The sequence below is a fragment of the Musa acuminata genome, chromosome BXJ3-8 (assembly GCF_036884655.1).
Source record: "Musa acuminata AAA Group cultivar baxijiao chromosome BXJ3-8, Cavendish_Baxijiao_AAA, whole genome shotgun sequence".
Lineage (NCBI taxonomy): Eukaryota > Viridiplantae > Streptophyta > Magnoliopsida > Zingiberales > Musaceae > Musa > Musa acuminata.
The window spans coordinates 30982720-30999529 of record NC_088356.1 but is presented as its reverse complement, the minus strand read 5'-3'; the positions used below and the strand labels follow the sequence as shown (position 1 = coordinate 30999529).

At 53.2% G+C, this 16810-nt stretch overlaps 26 non-coding genes and 1 pseudogene across 26 annotated transcripts; all 27 read left to right on the top strand.

The window, feature by feature from the left end:
• The first annotated feature begins 165 nt into the window (after positions 1–165).
• Positions 166–284, top strand: LOC135646822 (5S ribosomal RNA). The gene has a single exon (XR_010499578.1). It is a non-coding gene; the product is annotated as a 5S ribosomal RNA (ribosomal RNA).
• Positions 285–592: 308 nt separating this feature from the next.
• On the top strand, positions 593–711 carry LOC135646821 (5S ribosomal RNA). Its single transcript, XR_010499577.1, has one exon. It is a non-coding gene; the product is annotated as a 5S ribosomal RNA (ribosomal RNA).
• A 308-nt stretch (positions 712–1019) lies between these two features.
• LOC135646819 (5S ribosomal RNA) lies at positions 1020–1138 on the top strand. Its single transcript, XR_010499576.1, has one exon. It is a non-coding gene; the product is annotated as a 5S ribosomal RNA (ribosomal RNA).
• A 308-nt stretch (positions 1139–1446) lies between these two features.
• On the top strand, positions 1447–1565 carry LOC135646817 (5S ribosomal RNA). The gene has a single exon (XR_010499574.1). It is a non-coding gene; the product is annotated as a 5S ribosomal RNA (ribosomal RNA).
• A 308-nt stretch (positions 1566–1873) lies between these two features.
• On the top strand, positions 1874–1992 carry LOC135646816 (5S ribosomal RNA). The gene has a single exon (XR_010499573.1). It is a non-coding gene; the product is annotated as a 5S ribosomal RNA (ribosomal RNA).
• Positions 1993–2300: 308 nt separating this feature from the next.
• Positions 2301–2419, top strand: LOC135646815 (5S ribosomal RNA). The gene has a single exon (XR_010499572.1). It is a non-coding gene; the product is annotated as a 5S ribosomal RNA (ribosomal RNA).
• Positions 2420–2727: 308 nt separating this feature from the next.
• LOC135646814 (5S ribosomal RNA) lies at positions 2728–2846 on the top strand. The gene has a single exon (XR_010499570.1). It is a non-coding gene; the product is annotated as a 5S ribosomal RNA (ribosomal RNA).
• Positions 2847–3154: 308 nt separating this feature from the next.
• LOC135646813 (5S ribosomal RNA) lies at positions 3155–3273 on the top strand. Its single transcript, XR_010499569.1, has one exon. It is a non-coding gene; the product is annotated as a 5S ribosomal RNA (ribosomal RNA).
• A 308-nt stretch (positions 3274–3581) lies between these two features.
• On the top strand, positions 3582–3700 carry LOC135646812 (5S ribosomal RNA). Its single transcript, XR_010499568.1, has one exon. It is a non-coding gene; the product is annotated as a 5S ribosomal RNA (ribosomal RNA).
• A 308-nt stretch (positions 3701–4008) lies between these two features.
• LOC135646811 (5S ribosomal RNA) lies at positions 4009–4127 on the top strand. Its single transcript, XR_010499567.1, has one exon. It is a non-coding gene; the product is annotated as a 5S ribosomal RNA (ribosomal RNA).
• A 308-nt stretch (positions 4128–4435) lies between these two features.
• Positions 4436–4554, top strand: LOC135646810 (5S ribosomal RNA). The gene has a single exon (XR_010499566.1). It is a non-coding gene; the product is annotated as a 5S ribosomal RNA (ribosomal RNA).
• A 308-nt stretch (positions 4555–4862) lies between these two features.
• On the top strand, positions 4863–4981 carry LOC135646808 (5S ribosomal RNA). The gene has a single exon (XR_010499565.1). It is a non-coding gene; the product is annotated as a 5S ribosomal RNA (ribosomal RNA).
• Positions 4982–5289: 308 nt separating this feature from the next.
• LOC135646807 (5S ribosomal RNA) lies at positions 5290–5408 on the top strand. Its single transcript, XR_010499564.1, has one exon. It is a non-coding gene; the product is annotated as a 5S ribosomal RNA (ribosomal RNA).
• A 308-nt stretch (positions 5409–5716) lies between these two features.
• Positions 5717–5835, top strand: LOC135646805 (5S ribosomal RNA). The gene has a single exon (XR_010499562.1). It is a non-coding gene; the product is annotated as a 5S ribosomal RNA (ribosomal RNA).
• A 308-nt stretch (positions 5836–6143) lies between these two features.
• On the top strand, positions 6144–6262 carry LOC135646804 (5S ribosomal RNA). Its single transcript, XR_010499561.1, has one exon. It is a non-coding gene; the product is annotated as a 5S ribosomal RNA (ribosomal RNA).
• Positions 6263–6570: 308 nt separating this feature from the next.
• Positions 6571–6689, top strand: LOC135646803 (5S ribosomal RNA). The gene has a single exon (XR_010499560.1). It is a non-coding gene; the product is annotated as a 5S ribosomal RNA (ribosomal RNA).
• Positions 6690–6997: 308 nt separating this feature from the next.
• Positions 6998–7116, top strand: LOC135646802 (5S ribosomal RNA). The gene has a single exon (XR_010499559.1). It is a non-coding gene; the product is annotated as a 5S ribosomal RNA (ribosomal RNA).
• Positions 7117–7424: 308 nt separating this feature from the next.
• Positions 7425–7543, top strand: LOC135646801 (5S ribosomal RNA). The gene has a single exon (XR_010499558.1). It is a non-coding gene; the product is annotated as a 5S ribosomal RNA (ribosomal RNA).
• A 308-nt stretch (positions 7544–7851) lies between these two features.
• Positions 7852–7970, top strand: LOC135646800 (5S ribosomal RNA). The gene has a single exon (XR_010499557.1). It is a non-coding gene; the product is annotated as a 5S ribosomal RNA (ribosomal RNA).
• A 5708-nt stretch (positions 7971–13678) lies between these two features.
• LOC135647789 (5S ribosomal RNA) lies at positions 13679–13797 on the top strand (annotated as a pseudogene).
• A 308-nt stretch (positions 13798–14105) lies between these two features.
• LOC135646799 (5S ribosomal RNA) lies at positions 14106–14224 on the top strand. The gene has a single exon (XR_010499556.1). It is a non-coding gene; the product is annotated as a 5S ribosomal RNA (ribosomal RNA).
• A 308-nt stretch (positions 14225–14532) lies between these two features.
• On the top strand, positions 14533–14651 carry LOC135646798 (5S ribosomal RNA). The gene has a single exon (XR_010499555.1). It is a non-coding gene; the product is annotated as a 5S ribosomal RNA (ribosomal RNA).
• Positions 14652–14959: 308 nt separating this feature from the next.
• LOC135646797 (5S ribosomal RNA) lies at positions 14960–15078 on the top strand. Its single transcript, XR_010499554.1, has one exon. It is a non-coding gene; the product is annotated as a 5S ribosomal RNA (ribosomal RNA).
• Positions 15079–15386: 308 nt separating this feature from the next.
• LOC135646796 (5S ribosomal RNA) lies at positions 15387–15505 on the top strand. The gene has a single exon (XR_010499553.1). It is a non-coding gene; the product is annotated as a 5S ribosomal RNA (ribosomal RNA).
• Positions 15506–15813: 308 nt separating this feature from the next.
• LOC135646794 (5S ribosomal RNA) lies at positions 15814–15932 on the top strand. The gene has a single exon (XR_010499551.1). It is a non-coding gene; the product is annotated as a 5S ribosomal RNA (ribosomal RNA).
• Positions 15933–16240: 308 nt separating this feature from the next.
• On the top strand, positions 16241–16359 carry LOC135646792 (5S ribosomal RNA). Its single transcript, XR_010499550.1, has one exon. It is a non-coding gene; the product is annotated as a 5S ribosomal RNA (ribosomal RNA).
• Positions 16360–16667: 308 nt separating this feature from the next.
• LOC135646791 (5S ribosomal RNA) lies at positions 16668–16786 on the top strand. The gene has a single exon (XR_010499549.1). It is a non-coding gene; the product is annotated as a 5S ribosomal RNA (ribosomal RNA).
• Positions 16787–16810: the final 24 nt, after the last annotated feature.

Genomic DNA, 16810 nt, shown 5'->3' with positions numbered 1-16810 from the left:
CGAGTTCGTTCGACAAAGTCCCGATGGTTTCGGCGCGCGCTTGCCGTGTCCGGTAATGGCGATTCCGAGATCCGACAATGGCGACTCCGAGATCGTTCGACAGGTTTAGAGGCTCCATACTCCGTCCGCTACGTGCACAAAGGCGAGGGACGACGCAAACATAGCGAGTGCGATCACACCAGCACTAAAGCACCGGATCCCATCAGAACTCCGAAGTCAAGCGTGCTTGGGCGAGAGTAGTACTAGGATGGGTGACCCCCTGGGAAGTCCTCGTGTTGCACTCCTTTTTGCGCCCCGAGCGACCAAAACCTCTCCCGTCGACCTCCGAGGCGATGGTTTTGGGCCTCGGAATTTGCCGTGACCGCTACGCAGTCAGTCTCGTGGGGCTCGGAGAGAGGTTTCCGGAATGGGGTCGCAATAGCGATTCCGAGTTCGTTCGACAAAGTCCCGATGGTTTCGGCGCGCGCTTGCCGTGTCCGGTAATGGCGATTCCGAGATCCGACAATGGCGACTCCGAGATCGTTCGACAGGTTTAGAGGCTCCATACTCCGTCCGCTACGTGCACAAAGGCGAGGGACGACGCAAACATAGCGAGTGCGATCACACCAGCACTAAAGCACCGGATCCCATCAGAACTCCGAAGTCAAGCGTGCTTGGGCGAGAGTAGTACTAGGATGGGTGACCCCCTGGGAAGTCCTCGTGTTGCACTCCTTTTTGCGCCCCGAGCGACCAAAACCTCTCCCGTCGACCTCCGAGGCGATGGTTTTGGGCCTCGGAATTTGCCGTGACCGCTACGCAGTCAGTCTCGTGGGGCTCGGAGAGAGGTTTCCGGAATGGGGTCGCAATAGCGATTCCGAGTTCGTTCGACAAAGTCCCGATGGTTTCGGCGCGCGCTTGCCGTGTCCGGTAATGGCGATTCCGAGATCCGACAATGGCGACTCCGAGATCGTTCGACAGGTTTAGAGGCTCCATACTCCGTCCGCTACGTGCACAAAGGCGAGGGACGACGCAAACATAGCGAGTGCGATCACACCAGCACTAAAGCACCGGATCCCATCAGAACTCCGAAGTCAAGCGTGCTTGGGCGAGAGTAGTACTAGGATGGGTGACCCCCTGGGAAGTCCTCGTGTTGCACTCCTTTTTGCGCCCCGAGCGACCAAAACCTCTCCCGTCGACCTCCGAGGCGATGGTTTTGGGCCTCGGAATTTGCCGTGACCGCTACGCAGTCAGTCTCGTGGGGCTCGGAGAGAGGTTTCCGGAATGGGGTCGCAATAGCGATTCCGAGTTCGTTCGACAAAGTCCCGATGGTTTCGGCGCGCGCTTGCCGTGTCCGGTAATGGCGATTCCGAGATCCGACAATGGCGACTCCGAGATCGTTCGACAGGTTTAGAGGCTCCATACTCCGTCCGCTACGTGCACAAAGGCGAGGGACGACGCAAACATAGCGAGTGCGATCACACCAGCACTAAAGCACCGGATCCCATCAGAACTCCGAAGTCAAGCGTGCTTGGGCGAGAGTAGTACTAGGATGGGTGACCCCCTGGGAAGTCCTCGTGTTGCACTCCTTTTTGCGCCCCGAGCGACCAAAACCTCTCCCGTCGACCTCCGAGGCGATGGTTTTGGGCCTCGGAATTTGCCGTGACCGCTACGCAGTCAGTCTCGTGGGGCTCGGAGAGAGGTTTCCGGAATGGGGTCGCAATAGCGATTCCGAGTTCGTTCGACAAAGTCCCGATGGTTTCGGCGCGCGCTTGCCGTGTCCGGTAATGGCGATTCCGAGATCCGACAATGGCGACTCCGAGATCGTTCGACAGGTTTAGAGGCTCCATACTCCGTCCGCTACGTGCACAAAGGCGAGGGACGACGCAAACATAGCGAGTGCGATCACACCAGCACTAAAGCACCGGATCCCATCAGAACTCCGAAGTCAAGCGTGCTTGGGCGAGAGTAGTACTAGGATGGGTGACCCCCTGGGAAGTCCTCGTGTTGCACTCCTTTTTGCGCCCCGAGCGACCAAAACCTCTCCCGTCGACCTCCGAGGCGATGGTTTTGGGCCTCGGAATTTGCCGTGACCGCTACGCAGTCAGTCTCGTGGGGCTCGGAGAGAGGTTTCCGGAATGGGGTCGCAATAGCGATTCCGAGTTCGTTCGACAAAGTCCCGATGGTTTCGGCGCGCGCTTGCCGTGTCCGGTAATGGCGATTCCGAGATCCGACAATGGCGACTCCGAGATCGTTCGACAGGTTTAGAGGCTCCATACTCCGTCCGCTACGTGCACAAAGGCGAGGGACGACGCAAACATAGCGAGTGCGATCACACCAGCACTAAAGCACCGGATCCCATCAGAACTCCGAAGTCAAGCGTGCTTGGGCGAGAGTAGTACTAGGATGGGTGACCCCCTGGGAAGTCCTCGTGTTGCACTCCTTTTTGCGCCCCGAGCGACCAAAACCTCTCCCGTCGACCTCCGAGGCGATGGTTTTGGGCCTCGGAATTTGCCGTGACCGCTACGCAGTCAGTCTCGTGGGGCTCGGAGAGAGGTTTCCGGAATGGGGTCGCAATAGCGATTCCGAGTTCGTTCGACAAAGTCCCGATGGTTTCGGCGCGCGCTTGCCGTGTCCGGTAATGGCGATTCCGAGATCCGACAATGGCGACTCCGAGATCGTTCGACAGGTTTAGAGGCTCCATACTCCGTCCGCTACGTGCACAAAGGCGAGGGACGACGCAAACATAGCGAGTGCGATCACACCAGCACTAAAGCACCGGATCCCATCAGAACTCCGAAGTCAAGCGTGCTTGGGCGAGAGTAGTACTAGGATGGGTGACCCCCTGGGAAGTCCTCGTGTTGCACTCCTTTTTGCGCCCCGAGCGACCAAAACCTCTCCCGTCGACCTCCGAGGCGATGGTTTTGGGCCTCGGAATTTGCCGTGACCGCTACGCAGTCAGTCTCGTGGGGCTCGGAGAGAGGTTTCCGGAATGGGGTCGCAATAGCGATTCCGAGTTCGTTCGACAAAGTCCCGATGGTTTCGGCGCGCGCTTGCCGTGTCCGGTAATGGCGATTCCGAGATCCGACAATGGCGACTCCGAGATCGTTCGACAGGTTTAGAGGCTCCATACTCCGTCCGCTACGTGCACAAAGGCGAGGGACGACGCAAACATAGCGAGTGCGATCACACCAGCACTAAAGCACCGGATCCCATCAGAACTCCGAAGTCAAGCGTGCTTGGGCGAGAGTAGTACTAGGATGGGTGACCCCCTGGGAAGTCCTCGTGTTGCACTCCTTTTTGCGCCCCGAGCGACCAAAACCTCTCCCGTCGACCTCCGAGGCGATGGTTTTGGGCCTCGGAATTTGCCGTGACCGCTACGCAGTCAGTCTCGTGGGGCTCGGAGAGAGGTTTCCGGAATGGGGTCGCAATAGCGATTCCGAGTTCGTTCGACAAAGTCCCGATGGTTTCGGCGCGCGCTTGCCGTGTCCGGTAATGGCGATTCCGAGATCCGACAATGGCGACTCCGAGATCGTTCGACAGGTTTAGAGGCTCCATACTCCGTCCGCTACGTGCACAAAGGCGAGGGACGACGCAAACATAGCGAGTGCGATCACACCAGCACTAAAGCACCGGATCCCATCAGAACTCCGAAGTCAAGCGTGCTTGGGCGAGAGTAGTACTAGGATGGGTGACCCCCTGGGAAGTCCTCGTGTTGCACTCCTTTTTGCGCCCCGAGCGACCAAAACCTCTCCCGTCGACCTCCGAGGCGATGGTTTTGGGCCTCGGAATTTGCCGTGACCGCTACGCAGTCAGTCTCGTGGGGCTCGGAGAGAGGTTTCCGGAATGGGGTCGCAATAGCGATTCCGAGTTCGTTCGACAAAGTCCCGATGGTTTCGGCGCGCGCTTGCCGTGTCCGGTAATGGCGATTCCGAGATCCGACAATGGCGACTCCGAGATCGTTCGACAGGTTTAGAGGCTCCATACTCCGTCCGCTACGTGCACAAAGGCGAGGGACGACGCAAACATAGCGAGTGCGATCACACCAGCACTAAAGCACCGGATCCCATCAGAACTCCGAAGTCAAGCGTGCTTGGGCGAGAGTAGTACTAGGATGGGTGACCCCCTGGGAAGTCCTCGTGTTGCACTCCTTTTTGCGCCCCGAGCGACCAAAACCTCTCCCGTCGACCTCCGAGGCGATGGTTTTGGGCCTCGGAATTTGCCGTGACCGCTACGCAGTCAGTCTCGTGGGGCTCGGAGAGAGGTTTCCGGAATGGGGTCGCAATAGCGATTCCGAGTTCGTTCGACAAAGTCCCGATGGTTTCGGCGCGCGCTTGCCGTGTCCGGTAATGGCGATTCCGAGATCCGACAATGGCGACTCCGAGATCGTTCGACAGGTTTAGAGGCTCCATACTCCGTCCGCTACGTGCACAAAGGCGAGGGACGACGCAAACATAGCGAGTGCGATCACACCAGCACTAAAGCACCGGATCCCATCAGAACTCCGAAGTCAAGCGTGCTTGGGCGAGAGTAGTACTAGGATGGGTGACCCCCTGGGAAGTCCTCGTGTTGCACTCCTTTTTGCGCCCCGAGCGACCAAAACCTCTCCCGTCGACCTCCGAGGCGATGGTTTTGGGCCTCGGAATTTGCCGTGACCGCTACGCAGTCAGTCTCGTGGGGCTCGGAGAGAGGTTTCCGGAATGGGGTCGCAATAGCGATTCCGAGTTCGTTCGACAAAGTCCCGATGGTTTCGGCGCGCGCTTGCCGTGTCCGGTAATGGCGATTCCGAGATCCGACAATGGCGACTCCGAGATCGTTCGACAGGTTTAGAGGCTCCATACTCCGTCCGCTACGTGCACAAAGGCGAGGGACGACGCAAACATAGCGAGTGCGATCACACCAGCACTAAAGCACCGGATCCCATCAGAACTCCGAAGTCAAGCGTGCTTGGGCGAGAGTAGTACTAGGATGGGTGACCCCCTGGGAAGTCCTCGTGTTGCACTCCTTTTTGCGCCCCGAGCGACCAAAACCTCTCCCGTCGACCTCCGAGGCGATGGTTTTGGGCCTCGGAATTTGCCGTGACCGCTACGCAGTCAGTCTCGTGGGGCTCGGAGAGAGGTTTCCGGAATGGGGTCGCAATAGCGATTCCGAGTTCGTTCGACAAAGTCCCGATGGTTTCGGCGCGCGCTTGCCGTGTCCGGTAATGGCGATTCCGAGATCCGACAATGGCGACTCCGAGATCGTTCGACAGGTTTAGAGGCTCCATACTCCGTCCGCTACGTGCACAAAGGCGAGGGACGACGCAAACATAGCGAGTGCGATCACACCAGCACTAAAGCACCGGATCCCATCAGAACTCCGAAGTCAAGCGTGCTTGGGCGAGAGTAGTACTAGGATGGGTGACCCCCTGGGAAGTCCTCGTGTTGCACTCCTTTTTGCGCCCCGAGCGACCAAAACCTCTCCCGTCGACCTCCGAGGCGATGGTTTTGGGCCTCGGAATTTGCCGTGACCGCTACGCAGTCAGTCTCGTGGGGCTCGGAGAGAGGTTTCCGGAATGGGGTCGCAATAGCGATTCCGAGTTCGTTCGACAAAGTCCCGATGGTTTCGGCGCGCGCTTGCCGTGTCCGGTAATGGCGATTCCGAGATCCGACAATGGCGACTCCGAGATCGTTCGACAGGTTTAGAGGCTCCATACTCCGTCCGCTACGTGCACAAAGGCGAGGGACGACGCAAACATAGCGAGTGCGATCACACCAGCACTAAAGCACCGGATCCCATCAGAACTCCGAAGTCAAGCGTGCTTGGGCGAGAGTAGTACTAGGATGGGTGACCCCCTGGGAAGTCCTCGTGTTGCACTCCTTTTTGCGCCCCGAGCGACCAAAACCTCTCCCGTCGACCTCCGAGGCGATGGTTTTGGGCCTCGGAATTTGCCGTGACCGCTACGCAGTCAGTCTCGTGGGGCTCGGAGAGAGGTTTCCGGAATGGGGTCGCAATAGCGATTCCGAGTTCGTTCGACAAAGTCCCGATGGTTTCGGCGCGCGCTTGCCGTGTCCGGTAATGGCGATTCCGAGATCCGACAATGGCGACTCCGAGATCGTTCGACAGGTTTAGAGGCTCCATACTCCGTCCGCTACGTGCACAAAGGCGAGGGACGACGCAAACATAGCGAGTGCGATCACACCAGCACTAAAGCACCGGATCCCATCAGAACTCCGAAGTCAAGCGTGCTTGGGCGAGAGTAGTACTAGGATGGGTGACCCCCTGGGAAGTCCTCGTGTTGCACTCCTTTTTGCGCCCCGAGCGACCAAAACCTCTCCCGTCGACCTCCGAGGCGATGGTTTTGGGCCTCGGAATTTGCCGTGACCGCTACGCAGTCAGTCTCGTGGGGCTCGGAGAGAGGTTTCCGGAATGGGGTCGCAATAGCGATTCCGAGTTCGTTCGACAAAGTCCCGATGGTTTCGGCGCGCGCTTGCCGTGTCCGGTAATGGCGATTCCGAGATCCGACAATGGCGACTCCGAGATCGTTCGACAGGTTTAGAGGCTCCATACTCCGTCCGCTACGTGCACAAAGGCGAGGGACGACGCAAACATAGCGAGTGCGATCACACCAGCACTAAAGCACCGGATCCCATCAGAACTCCGAAGTCAAGCGTGCTTGGGCGAGAGTAGTACTAGGATGGGTGACCCCCTGGGAAGTCCTCGTGTTGCACTCCTTTTTGCGCCCCGAGCGACCAAAACCTCTCCCGTCGACCTCCGAGGCGATGGTTTTGGGCCTCGGAATTTGCCGTGACCGCTACGCAGTCAGTCTCGTGGGGCTCGGAGAGAGGTTTCCGGAATGGGGTCGCAATAGCGATTCCGAGTTCGTTCGACAAAGTCCCGATGGTTTCGGCGCGCGCTTGCCGTGTCCGGTAATGGCGATTCCGAGATCCGACAATGGCGACTCCGAGATCGTTCGACAGGTTTAGAGGCTCCATACTCCGTCCGCTACGTGCACAAAGGCGAGGGACGACGCAAACATAGCGAGTGCGATCACACCAGCACTAAAGCACCGGATCCCATCAGAACTCCGAAGTCAAGCGTGCTTGGGCGAGAGTAGTACTAGGATGGGTGACCCCCTGGGAAGTCCTCGTGTTGCACTCCTTTTTGCGCCCCGAGCGACCAAAACCTCTCCCGTCGACCTCCGAGGCGATGGTTTTGGGCCTCGGAATTTGCCGTGACCGCTACGCAGTCAGTCTCGTGGGGCTCGGAGAGAGGTTTCCGGAATGGGGTCGCAATAGCGATTCCGAGTTCGTTCGACAAAGTCCCGATGGTTTCGGCGCGCGCTTGCCGTGTCCGGTAATGGCGATTCCGAGATCCGACAATGGCGACTCCGAGATCGTTCGACAGGTTTAGAGGCTCCATACTCCGTCCGCTACGTGCACAAAGGCGAGGGACGACGCAAACATAGCGAGTGCGATCACACCAGCACTAAAGCACCGGATCCCATCAGAACTCCGAAGTCAAGCGTGCTTGGGCGAGAGTAGTACTAGGATGGGTGACCCCCTGGGAAGTCCTCGTGTTGCACTCCTTTTTGCGCCCCGAGCGACCAAAACCTCTCCCGTCGACCTCCGAGGCGATGGTTTTGGGCCTCGGAATTTGCCGTGACCGCTACGCAGTCAGTCTCGTGGGGCTCGGAGAGAGGTTTCCGGAATGGGGTCGCAATAGCGATTCCGAGTTCGTTCGACAAAGTCCCGATGGTTTCGGCGCGCGCTTGCCGTGTCCGGTAATGGCGATTCCGAGATCCGACAATGGCGACTCCGAGATCGTTCGACAGGTTTAGAGGCTCCATACTCCGTCCGCTACGTGCACAAAGGCGAGGGACGACGCAAACATAGCGAGTGCGATCACACCAGCACTAAAGCACCGGATCCCATCAGAACTCCGAAGTCAAGCGTGCTTGGGCGAGAGTAGTACTAGGATGGGTGACCCCCTGGGAAGTCCTCGTGTTGCACTCCTTTTTGCGCCCCGAGCGACCAAAACCTCTCCCGTCGACCTCCGAGGCGATGGTTTTGGGCCTCGGAATTTGCCGTGACCGCTACGCAGTCAGTCTCGTGGGGCTCGGAGAGAGGTTTCCGGAATGGGGTCGCAATAGCGATTCCGAGTTCGTTCGACAAAGTCCCGATGGTTTCGGCGCACGCTTGCCGTGTCCGGTAATGGCGATTCCGAGATCCGACAATGGCGACTCCGAGATCGTTCGACAGGTTTAGAGGCTCCATACTCCGTCCGCTACGTGCACAAAGGCGAGGGACGACGCAAACATAGCGAGTGCGATCACACCAGCACTAAAGCACCGGATTGTTAGGACTCTAGCTTGGAGAGTCCTAATTGAGAGGGACATTCATGTAAAAATGTTAGGACTCTAGCTAGGAGAGTCCTAATTGAGAGGGACATTCTGTTAGGACTCTAGCTAGGAGAGTCCTAATTGTGAGGGGCAATCATGTAGGAGGTTTTTTCTTAGAGAAGAATTAGGAGTTGTAAGGGAATAGGAGTCTTGAGTAGGAGTCCTATTAGGAGTTGGTTAGAAGTAAGAGTCTTAAGTAGGAGTCCTATTCGGAGTTAGGGTTTAGAAGCCCTATAAATAGCCATGTATTCCTTCTCTTTTCATAAGCAATAGATGAATCTTTTCTGCAGCCTTTGAGCAGCAACTTGGAGGGAGGAACCCCTATAGAGTTCCAAGGAGGCCGATCCCCTAAAGAGATCAACCCCAAGTTTAGAATCTGCAAGGGTTCTACCACCTGGTATCAGAGCAGCGTTCTTGGCGTCTCGCTGCCCTTCCACAGCCATCCATCAACCCTCTACAACCATCCAAAGCAATTCCCACAATTGCTTAAAAGATCGTCACCGAATTCCGTCATCATCTCCACCACCACGGATCATCCTTTGATCTCCCCGTGAATTGCAACAGGTTCTGGTTTCCTACCTTACTGCTGCTGCAATTTAGTTATCCTTATTCAAAAATCCAAAAAAAAAAAAAATCGTTCCTATATTGCTGCATAAACTTTTCGTCACAAAGTTTTCATCTCTACGACGAAAGATACATTGCAGAATTCCAGCCGCATAGCACCATCTTTTTGATCTTGCTACTGTGCTTTTTCTATCCAAATTTCTACGAAATTTTTATGACATCTTTGACACTTCTTAACAGTGGATTTCCCTTTGGTTTCATCAAAAAATTCTCAATATAAACTACTGATCTTTTATGTCCAATCTGCTGCACTTGAATTGCAGAATTCAAGCCGCATAGCACCATCTGTTTGATCTTGCTACTGTGCTTTTTCTATCCAAATTTCTACGAAATTTTTATGACATCTTTGACATTTCCTAACAGTAGATTTCCCTTTGGTTTCATCGAAAAATTCTCAATATAAACTACTGATCTTTTATGTCCAATCTGCTGCATTTGAAAATCTATGCTGCAGAAAATTTCAGCTGCATATCGTTGCCTTAACCCATCTATTTGCAATCTTTTTTGAATGAAATTTCTTATACACTTCATAGATCATCTTGGCATCCATCTAAGATTGATCTATTAAGAAATTCATCTCTAAAAACGATTTTATGTTGCTGCAAATTTTCATCGTAACCCGCTGAAATTTTTCGACAATAATTCTGCAATTGCAACTTGCACCAATTTCCTTGCTGTTATACTGCCGAAATTTTCTTGATTAAATTAGATATCCTTGCTGTCATATAAACTGTGATTTTGCTATCAATTCCCTCCTCAATTCTCTCAAGTTTTTGGTGGAAATTACGTCGAGAAACCGTTGTTTCTTCGACGACAATTCTACTCTTACAAGACAGCACATACTTGCTGCAACTTCCACAGATTTCTGTCAAACCTTTGCTACCATCTACCACAGATCCAAAACTTTCAACCACAGCCCTAAAACTCTACTAAACCACACCCTCAAACTGCACCCAAAACTGCCACAAAACAAGCCTAAATCGTAGCCTACATCCACCAATCCACCAACCCTTTTAACCATCACTTCTCTCAACCTATACATGCCTTTAACCTAACAACAAAAGAGAGATCTTAACATCATAGATTTGGAGGCATATATTATGGCATCTAAGGAGGTAATCAATGCTAAATTCGAAGCCTTGGAGGCGCGAATGGAGGATAAGATTCGGATGCTCTTTACCGAACTCAGATTGGGCCGACCACTAAGCCCGAAGAAATCACATCAAGGAGAGAGCTTTGCCCAATCACACCAACCCCAAAGATATGACTTCCAAGAGAGGGGAAGCTCTATGACCAACCCCAACTATCCATGCATGAGAGTGGACTTCCCTAGATGGGAAGAAGGAGACCCGATTGGTTGGATTTCGCACGCGGAGCGATATTTTCGGTACCACAAAACCGCGGATGTATCTATGGTGAAAATTGCAGCTATACATCTTGAAGGGGATGCTATTCAATGGTTTGATTGGTTTGAATATACTTATGGAGTCCTTTCATGGCGACAATTCAAAGAAGAACTGCTGATTCGCTTCAGACCAACCAATTACGAGAATATTGACGAACAACTAGCAAAGATCCGACAAACCTCCACCATTCAGGAGTACCAAACCAGGTTTGAAAGGTTATCTAATCAAAATCATGATTGGTCTCAAAAACAGCTATTGAGGACCTTCATTGAGGGCTTGAAGCCGGAGATCCGAGGAGAAGTTAAAGCGCGACAACCGTATACGCTTATGGCAGCCATCTCTTTCGCACGACATCAAGAGGAGCAATTGAACCATGAAGCTCGGAGGACTAGGGTCACTCCTCAACCAGTAATATTGAAGCCCTCACCCCCCCCTACTGTCGACCAAGTCCCTGCACCAAAGAGGTTAACAGGAGAAGAGCTTCGGGAGCGATATGCGAAGGGGTTATGTTGGCATTGTGACGAGTCGTGGAGCCGTGAGCATCGCTGCAGTAAAGGAGGACTTCTTATGATTGAACCGATAGAAGAAGAGGTCATTGAACATCCAAAAGAGAGCTTTGAATATGAAGAAGAAGATGCAGAAGAAGAGCCACAACCGACCAAAGTTACGGTACATACACTAGCTAGCTACTCAAACCCGCAAACGATGAAAATTGGAGGCCTTCTCAAACAACAACCAATCACTGTTCTCATCGACACGGGCAGTACTACTAACTTCCTAAATAGTAAGCTTGCTGTTCGGATATCATTACCTATCGAGAATCGCTGCAGGTTTGATGTTAAGGTCACCGACGGACGGATTTTGAATTGTGATCATAGGCGCTTACAGGAGAAACTATTGCTGCAGGACCAAGAGATAATTACAGATTTCTTCCCTCTCCCTCTTAATAATCATGAGGCCATGCTCAGAATTAAATGGTTGACGACATTAGGTGATATTTCCTGGAATTTTATGAAACTAATTATGAAATTTTACAGTAAGGAGAAACAGGTGACATTGCACGGGAAACGTGGGGGCGACATAACAACGATTTGCACACAACAAATGGAGAATGTTTTGCATAAAGCATGCAGCGGCTTTTTGGTACAACTTGAGCAGCAAACTAAGGGAGAGCTAACAGAATTTGAAGATCCAAATCTACTTCCTTTGCTTGCTGAATTTTCAAATATATTTGACGAACCGCGCAACCTACCTCTTACCTGTCGGCATGATCATTGTATAATGATTCTTCCAGGCAAATCTTCAGCAAATGCTCAGCCATATCAGTATCCACATCTCCAGAAGGATGAAATAGAAAGGATTATAAAAGAGATGCTCGAAACAGGAGTTATTCGGCCAAGTTCCAACCTCTACTCTTCGCCGGTGCTACTTGTATGCAAGAATGACGGAACAAGGCGAATATGTGTTGATTACCTTGCTCTCAATGGCATAATCAAGGACAAATACTTTATTCCAATAGTAGATGAATTGCTAGATGAAAGGGAGCACAAATCTTTACAAAGCTGGACCTTTGATCCGGGTATCATCAAATACGAGCATGCAAAGAAGACATACGGAAAACCACCTTTTGAACACACAACAACCACAAATTTTTGCTTTCTTCAACAAAAGGTGGAATATCTTGGGCATATCATATCAGAGGAAGGTGTGGCAGTGGACCCCTTCAAAATTGGAGCAATGCAAAACTGGCCGACCTCGAGAAACATAAAATTGCTACATGGCTTTCTGGGTTTAACAGGCTACTACCGCAAGTTCGTGAAAAACTATGGAAAGATCAGTGCACCACTTACTTCCTTACTAGAAAAAAATATCTTCCAATGGTTGGACAGAGCCTCCGCTGCCTTCGACAAACTTAAGGCAGCCATGACGACGACGCCGGTGCTAACACTACCAGATTTCAACCGACCCTTCATTATTGAGGCCGACACATCTGGAGTCAGAATTGGAGCCATTCTCATGCAAGATGGTCGACCACTCGCATACACTAGCAAGACATTATCTCCCTCCGATCAAAATATGTCAACATATGATAAGGAGATGCTCGCCATTGTGCGCGCAGCAACGAGGTGGAGATTGTACTTGATCAGGCGATACTTTCAAATCAAGACCGACCATAAAAGCCTAAAATATCTCTTGGAACAGAAGATATCTTCCCCCGAGCAGCAAAAATGGGTAACAAAACTTCTTGGATTTGATTTTGAAATAACTTACAAAAAGGGGAAAGAGAATGTTCTTGCAGATGCGCTTTCGCAGCTACCCGAGCAAGTTGAAGTTTCGACCGTTTCACTTCCGACCAGCGACTTCCTTGAGGATATTCAGATGGAATGGCAAGAAGATTCAGATACTAGTAAGATTATAAAAAAATTGGAGGAAGCACCAAGCCCCATGGCTCATTACAATTGGGACTCAAAAGAATTACACTATAAGGGACGCATTGTGCTTGTGACAAATTCTACTTGCATCTTCAATAGAAGATTTTGGACAAAGTTATTCTATATGCAGGGTACTAAATTGAAAAGGAGTACGACATATCACCCACAAACCAACTGCCAACCGGAAGTTTTAAACAGGTGCTTGGAGACAGCCCAAAGCCACCCACCAAATATGACTACCCAAAGAGAACTCCAGACCCAGCCAAGTGCCATTATTAATCGACGGATCGTGACTCGACGACGACGACCCACTAATGAAGTGCTAATACAGTGGGCGAACCTACCAAAAGAAGATGCCACTTGGGAGAACTATGACGACTTGAAGATCAAATTCCCAGAATTCATGAATCATCAGCCTCGAGGACAAGGCTGATTTGAAGAGGGCGGGTCTGTTAGGACTCTAGCTTGGAGAGTCCTAATTGAGAGGGACATTCATGTAAAAATGTTAGGACTCTAGCTAGGAGAGTCCTAATTGAGAGGGACATTCTGTTAGGACTCTAGCTAGGAGAGTCCTAATTGTGAGGGGCAATCATGTAGGAGGTTTTTTCTTAGAGAAGAATTAGGAGTTGTAAGGGAATAGGAGTCTTGAGTAGGAGTCCTATTAGGAGTTGGTTAGAAGTAAGAGTCTTAAGTAGGAGTCCTATTAGGAGTTAGGGTTTAGAAGCCCTATAAATAGCCATGTATTCCTTCTCTTTTCATAAGCAATAGATGAATCTTTTCTGCAGCCTTTGAGCAGCAACTTGGAGGGAGGAACCCCTATAGAGTTCCAAGGAGGCCGATCCCCTAAAGAGATCAACCCCAAGTTTAGAATCTGCAAGGGTTCTACCACGGATCCCATCAGAACTCCGAAGTCAAGCGTGCTTGGGCGAGAGTAGTACTAGGATGGGTGACCCCCTGGGAAGTCCTCGTGTTGCACTCCTTTTTGCGCCCCGAGCGACCAAAACCTCTCCCGTCGACCTCCGAGGCGATGGTTTTGGGCCTCGGAATTTGCCGTGACCGCTACGCAGTCAGTCTCGTGGGGCTCGGAGAGAGGTTTCCGGAATGGGGTCGCAATAGCGATTCCGAGTTCGTTCGACAAAGTCCCGATGGTTTCGGCGCGCGCTTGCCGTGTCCGGTAATGGCGATTCCGAGATCCGACAATGGCGACTCCGAGATCGTTCGACAGGTTTAGAGGCTCCATACTCCGTCCGCTACGTGCACAAAGGCGAGGGACGACGCAAACATAGCGAGTGCGATCACACCAGCACTAAAGCACCGGATCCCATCAGAACTCCGAAGTCAAGCGTGCTTGGGCGAGAGTAGTACTAGGATGGGTGACCCCCTGGGAAGTCCTCGTGTTGCACTCCTTTTTGCGCCCCGAGCGACCAAAACCTCTCCCGTCGACCTCCGAGGCGATGGTTTTGGGCCTCGGAATTTGCCGTGACCACTACGCAGTCAGTCTCGTGGGGCTCGGAGAGAGGTTTCCGGAATGGGGTCGCAATAGCGATTCCGAGTTCGTTCGACAAAGTCCCGATGGTTTCGGCGCGCGCTTGCCGTGTCCGGTAATGGCGATTCCGAGATCCGACAATGGCGACTCCGAGATCGTTCGACAGGTTTAGAGGCTCCATACTCCGTCCGCTACGTGCACAAAGGCGAGGGACGACGCAAACATAGCGAGTGCGATCACACCAGCACTAAAGCACCGGATCCCATCAGAACTCCGAAGTCAAGCGTGCTTGGGCGAGAGTAGTACTAGGATGGGTGACCCCCTGGGAAGTCCTCGTGTTGCACTCCTTTTTGCGCCCCGAGCGACCAAAACCTCTCCCGTCGACCTCCGAGGCGATGGTTTTGGGCCTCGGAATTTGCCGTGACCGCTACGCAGTCAGTCTCGTGGGGCTCGGAGAGAGGTTTCCGGAATGGGGTCGCAATAGCGATTCCGAGTTCGTTCGACAAAGTCCCGATGGTTTCGGCGCGCGCTTGCCGTGTCCGGTAATGGCGATTCCGAGATCCGACAATGGCGACTCCGAGATCGTTCGACAGGTTTAGAGGCTCCATACTCCGTCCGCTACGTGCACAAAGGCGAGGGACGACGCAAACATAGCGAGTGCGATCACACCAGCACTAAAGCACCGGATCCCATCAGAACTCCGAAGTCAAGCGTGCTTGGGCGAGAGTAGTACTAGGATGGGTGACCCCCTGGGAAGTCCTCGTGTTGCACTCCTTTTTGCGCCCCGAGCGACCAAAACCTCTCCCGTCGACCTCCGAGGCGATGGTTTTGGGCCTCGGAATTTGCCGTGACCGCTACGCAGTCAGTCTCGTGGGGCTCGGAGAGAGGTTTCCGGAATGGGGTCGCAATAGCGATTCCGAGTTCGTTCGACAAAGTCCCGATGGTTTCGGCGCGCGCTTGCCGTGTCCGGTAATGGCGATTCCGAGATCCGACAATGGCGACTCCGAGATCGTTCGACAGGTTTAGAGGCTCCATACTCCGTCCGCTACGTGCACAAAGGCGAGGGACGACGCAAACAGAGCGAGTGCGATCACACCAGCACTAAAGCACCGGATCCCATCAGAACTCCGAAGTCAAGCGTGCTTGGGCGAGAGTAGTACTAGGATGGGTGACCCCCTGGGAAGTCCTCGTGTTGCACTCCTTTTTGCGCCCCGAGCGACCAAAACCTCTCCCGTCGACCTCCGAGGCGATGGTTTTGGGCCTCGGAATTTGCCGTGACCGCTACGCAGTCAGTCTCGTGGGGCTCGGAGAGAGGTTTCCGGAATGGGGTCGCAATAGCGATTCCGAGTTCGTTCGACAAAGTCCCGATGGTTTCGGCGCGCGCTTGCCGTGTCCGGTAATGGCGATTCCGAGATCCGACAATGGCGACTCCGAGATCGTTCGACAGGTTTAGAGGCTCCATACTCCGTCCGCTACGTGCACAAAGGCGAGGGACGACGCAAACAGAGCGAGTGCGATCACACCAGCACTAAAGCACCGGATCCCATCAGAACTCCGAAGTCAAGCGTGCTTGGGCGAGAGTAGTACTAGGATGGGTGACCCCCTGGGAAGTCCTCGTGTTGCACTCCTTTTTGCGCCCCGAGCGACCAAAACCTCTCCCGTCGACCTCCGAGGCGATGGTTTTGGGCCTCGGAATTTGCCGTGACCGCTACGCAGTCAGTCTCGTGGGGCTCGGAGAGAGGTTTCCGGAATGGGGTCGCAATAGCGATTCCGAGTTCGTTCGACAAAGTCCCGATGGTTTCGGCGCGCGCTTGCCGTGTCCGGTAATGGCGATTCCGAGATCCGACAATGGCGACTCCGAGATCGTTCGACAGGTTTAGAGGCTCCATACTCCGTCCGCTACGTGCACAAAGGCGAGGGACGACGCAAACAGAGCGAGTGCGATCACACCAGCACTAAAGCACCGGATCCCATCAGAACTCCGAAGTCAAGCGTGCTTGGGCGAGAGTAGTACTAGGATGGGTGACCCCCTGGGAAGTCCTCGTGTTGCACTCCTTTTTGCGCCCCGAGCGACCAAAACCTCTCCCGTCGACCTCCGAGGCGATGGTTTTGGGCCTCGGAATTTGCCGTGACCGCTACGCAGTCAGTCTCGTGGGGCTCGGAGAGAGGTTTCCGGAATGGGGTCGCAATAGCGATTCCGAGTTCGTTCGACAAAGTCCCGATGGTTTCGGCGCGCGCTTGCCGTGTCCGGTAATGGCGATTCCGAGATCCGACAATGGCGACTCCGAGATCGTTCGACAGGTTTAGAGGCTCCATACTCCGTCCGCTACGTGCACAAAGGCGAGGGACGACGCAAACAGAGCGAGTGCGATCACACCAGCACTAAAGCACCGGATCCCATCAGAACTCCGAAGTCAAGCGTGCTTGGGCGAGAGTAGTACTAGGATGGGTGACCCCCTGGGAAGTCCTCGTGTTGCACTCCTTTTTGCGCCCCGAGCGACCAAAA